Here is a 5066-nt window from a genome sequence, read left to right on the forward strand (position 1 = left end):
TTGTGTCTTCCTTTTTCTTCGCATTCACCATTTTTCTTCGCCGTTTACTGTTGGCGAGGAAACTGGTTGGATATTAATAAAACGATTCGCACGGAATCGACTCGACCTACTTTTCTTTTCACGTGTACTACGCGTCCACACCGAGTGAAAAATTCATCGAGAGGTCGGCCCCGATTACGATCGAGAAATAGATCATTAGGTAAATTGCATTTAAGAGAAAGCGCAGCATGGGTCGTGGAGTATTTTCCTGCGAGATAGAAAAGGAGAACGTTTAACCCCAGGTGGGGTGAATTTACGCGACAAGTCATCGGCCATGACGACTGGGACGTTTGTCGCGTGACGTCTTTTCGTACGCTGCGCTAACACGTTTAGCAAGCCAGCTGCTGGCCTGGTACTCGCTGTCAATTGAATCTCGGAATTGTCGTCAAAGGGCTTGTTACGGAGTTTCGGCGTGGCGACAAACGTGCATACTCGCGCTCTTGCTCGAATTGATCGACGAGCTGCTGCTGGTCACTGGCAGCTTCAGGCTAACGTGTTCCTACACCTTTCGAGACATTACCTTTGCGCTAATTAATCCACTTGCTGTTTTCTCATAGTTACAGGTTTGTTAAGCTCAAACATCGGATGAGCGAGTATTTCTGTTTCAAACTCGACCGATGAAAATTGAACTTTAGCTTTGAATTCAATCTGTATCTATATATACATGTTATCTATCAATCAGAGGGAATTTCGAGGGTATTTCCCGCTTAGCTTTCGACCTTTCCGCTACTGTAATACGAATGGAATTTTTCATCCTCCCGTATGGGAAGCAACAATTTACGATTTAATTTAATCGTACTGTATATAGCGGAATATCTCTACCGGAGATCGAGGAAAGGAACGCGTGGGAGGTATTCGCTGGAACATCGATATCGTAGTTGGCCGTTTATTCTCTTAACGAGAGGCTGCTATGTAAATGGAAAATTCTACTTGGTTGTTTTTATCCTTTATAAGCTTGAAAGGAAATTAGTCGGGGAAGTAAGAATTTCTTATTCCATAATACTGTATCGCGATACTCCACACCCTGGAGACACTTTCATTTCGACCAGGAATTGGAGAAGATTAAAAGTATAGTTGGTAGAAGTAAGCAGTTGGAGAAACTTCGGACAGTCGTTAGCCACGAGTTGCAAGAACTGTTGTGATACGCTCAGATTAAGGGGATAAGATGTAAATCTTTAGAAAACACTGTTTATCATTTTGCTCGGTGGGTTTGTGAAGAACGAAGATTAAGAATACAGTTGGATTAGAACAGTCTCATCGTACTTCCAAACTTAAATCAAGTTTCCTTATATCTGTTTCGTATTCTTATAAATTCTTCTTCTCTTCCATTTCTTTTTCCACTGACTCGTCAGTATTATCAACTATTACTATCATTGTCTTTATTATATTCGACGAGCAATGATGTTTAACGCAACACGTGACCACGCCGCCCTCTCTTTTTCCATTTTCTTCCGTTCCTATCTCGGTAACGCGCGACCTCGTGTGTCACCAAATTTTAGAAGGCCGAACAGGTGGACAGGAATGGCGAACGACCATGTCGCGTATAGCAGAATGGTGAAAAAAGGAGGACAACGTATGTATACGCTCGAGGTCGAAATATCAGATTCTGCCGGGACTTGGCGGGATTTTCCCGTTCCTGGTCTATAGCGTCCACCAGCGAAGCAGAACAAACAGTGGCGAAGGCGTCGCCTTTGTAATCGAGGTTATTCCGCCCGATAAATCGAAATACGCGGTGGATCCCACCGGCGGACGATCAATTTCACGGATTATCAACATCCCCGCAAAAGTGAGCAGGTATCAGGCAAAAGTGAGCAGGAACGAGTACACATATTGAACGATGCATCTTATATCCCACGATAATAATTAGCTTCGTTGAAGCAATTAAAACGATGAAGAAACATTTAAACACGCTAGAATACCCAGCCGTCGTGCAGCGTGTGACGCGGCAATTTTTATGATAGATCGCTGTTATCTGTATGTAATACATTATGCAGAATGCACAGGTCACGTATTAATACGTGTTACATGTGTACAAGGGCAGTCGTGCGTTGTATTATGTAAAACTGATAAAAATGTAGATACGTCGCGGTACCGCCTTTCACTACCAAAGGGTTGGACTATTTTTTCTCGCTAGTACTCGCTAACCCTTCTCTTACTATATATACAATTTCTAACCAGAGTCTAACTGTATCTTGCATCCTGCATCACAAGGCACAGTTCTCCCAGGTTTGCTTCACCGACGAATCGTATCTTTCTTTCTGTTTTCCACCTATCATTTCTCTATTTATTTCCAATTTCCATAACCAATTGCTATAGATATTAACCCCCTTAATGACTAGTCAAGCGCGTGTATCGATGAAATTAATGTATTCAAGTTTAATTAAAAACATTGATTAGATGCACATATCGTAATGATTCTCGTTAATATTCAATCGAATCGACGCGAACGGAAAGCAAACTAAAAGCATGCTGAACATGCCGATGCGTTGTTGTTGCAGTATCAGAAAGAGCGTGTATCTAGTATCCGGGGAGTCCAAGGTAGCAGCAACGTTACGCCGAACTTGCTTTATAGCCTATTGTTAAGGTATTGTTTCAGGCTTTGGCCTGTTTGCACGAAGACGACAGGAATCTCTATAGTCCGGTTTAATTATTCTAGCTTCTGCAACAACGCTAACGACGAGAGATAGTAGTCGCCCTAGCTCGTGTGCTCGTTAAAACGGCGAGAGAGAAGAAAAGGTTAGCCTTGTTCGAATCTCGGCTCTTTCTCCCTATAAATAACCGTATCACGATGGATGATGACAGAAAGATACGTGGATCTATCGCGTTCTCCATCATCAACGATGAAACGTACGCAGCATCGTTTCATTCGCTAGGGGGATAATTAACGAGAGTGTACGTGACTTGGATTTCGTTCTGGTTGCGCGCGAAATTATTCGCGATCAGCCTGTGGAATATGAGCGTTCCTTCGCGTCTAACTAGAGAGACGGTGTAGTTAGAGCTAGATCGGTGGTATTACTGCGTATGAGGAGTGTGCGTTACACTTGTATATCGTAAGCACAGTTGCGTGGAAATATCGTTCGGCTCGTTTATCATGGTCCCCTCGTTGCATGTTGCTGCGTGTATCCGCACAACGGTATGTGCAAACTCGCATTCTGCGCCTGTGCCTCGTTATACGACGCGGAGTAATACATACATGGTGGTGTACAACCGAGCCAGCTCTCAGCCGGCGACCAAATCGCATTATCTTACAACGTGTTGTTGCACACCGCTCCTCCTGCACCGATAACTTATTTCTGGGTTCTCAACTATGCTTCGAGAAATTTCTCTCGATTATAACGTGGACGAAATTGAAAGGAGCTGAATTGCGGTGATTAGTCGGTGGAGGAAATATAACGTGGGTATTAGAAGTGAGTTTTGTGAGTGATAAGAGGAGTGGAAGAATGTTTGAATAGAGTGCTTGAGATTAGGGGGCGAAAAGGTATGGGATGGCCACCCCAAGGTTTTGGGTGGAAGTGACCGAATGTGTCGTGGGAATGACTGTGTTGTTTGTCTGAATTGAACGAGAGGGGTGGTGAAATAGAGAAAGAAAGAACGAAGAGAGTGGAAGATATGAGCACGAGTGAGTTATTAGCTGGAGCCGTAGGATTTTAAGATTTAAATTCGAATAGTGTGAATTTGATCGACAGTATTTGAATCTCGAATAGTTTGATTTTGATTGGCTCAAGTGAAACCTCGAATACTTTGAATTACATTGACTGAATTCAAATTTAAAAATTTGAAAGCAAACGTTTCAGCCACTTATCTTCTCAGGTTTCTCTCCACTCGCTTGTTGATACGCTTCAATGTGTAAACCTCGATCGAATCTTACTACCTCGCTCGATTCCTTCCACCGACTACACGAAATAATCATCTCGATGTACTGTAAGAACGTATTAGTGTGCCTGTACCCTTGCTACCGTGGCGTGTATCCGGTTAACTTTTTTCTCCCATCACGAGAACGTCGTTAATGACGAGCGTTGCAGTTGTTTCGAGTTCTCTGCGCAAAAATGCATCAAAGGCAGAAGAGAGAGAGTGAGTGTGTTACTTTTATGCAAAACGTACGCGGGAAGTCGAAATTCTGGCGCGAAGAAACGTAAGATAGTCGGCGGAGTGGTGTACAGATGGGAAAAAATGCCGGAGTCGCTCGTACGTGAATACTTCTACCGGAAGTAGGCAGCCAGACAGAGCGTAACGTGGGCAGCCATAACGGGAGAACTGTGTTCGCGAAGTGGCGCCTTGGTAAACGCGTGTTTATCGTCACGCTGTTTTCGACGTCGTATTATTTCTACAACTGCGAATTGCATTTCTTCGAGAAAAACCATTAAGAAGTTATATCCAAAAAATCCAGATATAAACTCAGAAATTTTTGTTCCTTCAATCGTAAATGGAAGTTGAACGAAACTTTTCTCTCAAGCTCTTCAGATTTCACCGAAAGAAGTATTAACCCTTTCGCTACTATTGGCGCCTGTAGGCGTTTTGAAATTTGCTCGCGCTACATCGTTGAAGCCTTTTGCTGCACTTCCACCTTAATTTAACACTTAATTTAATAAACCGACTTTTCAAACGATGCGGCCAAAATAACAAATTTTGCGATTTATTTGCAATTTTGCAAAGAAAAATTTCCTATCAATCGCCCACGTTACGCGTTAAAATCTGCCGTAGCGAAAGGGTTAATAATTATACCAGACGGTGGATAGAATTCTCTCTTCTCGTCCAAACATAAGAAACTCATGAATTTTCGTTTCTTCAATCGTAAGTGGAAGTTAAATGAAACTTTTCTCTCGAGCACTTCAGATTTCTATGAAAGAAGTATTAATAATTGTACCAGACGATGGATCTTCTCGTCCAAACATAAGAGACTCACGTCTCATCTCTATTTCACTTGAAATAGATGCAGCTCTCGTTGCATCTTAACAAATCGCTTAATCGAATGCAATTTTCGATCGGATAACATAGTTAGCCAGACGACTCCCTTCCGCGAATCCCTT

At 42.7% G+C, this 5066-nt stretch overlaps 1 protein-coding gene across 1 annotated transcript in view; it reads right to left on the minus strand.

The window, feature by feature from the left end:
* LOC108579215 (orexin receptor type 2-like) overlaps positions 1-5066 on the minus strand; it is a 24320-nt gene that overhangs the window by 4872 nt on the left and 14382 nt on the right. The window lies entirely within an intron of this gene.

Source organism: Habropoda laboriosa, unplaced genomic scaffold (genome assembly GCF_001263275.1).
Source record: "Habropoda laboriosa isolate 0110345459 unplaced genomic scaffold, ASM126327v1 scaffold64, whole genome shotgun sequence".
Lineage (NCBI taxonomy): Eukaryota > Metazoa > Arthropoda > Insecta > Hymenoptera > Apidae > Habropoda > Habropoda laboriosa.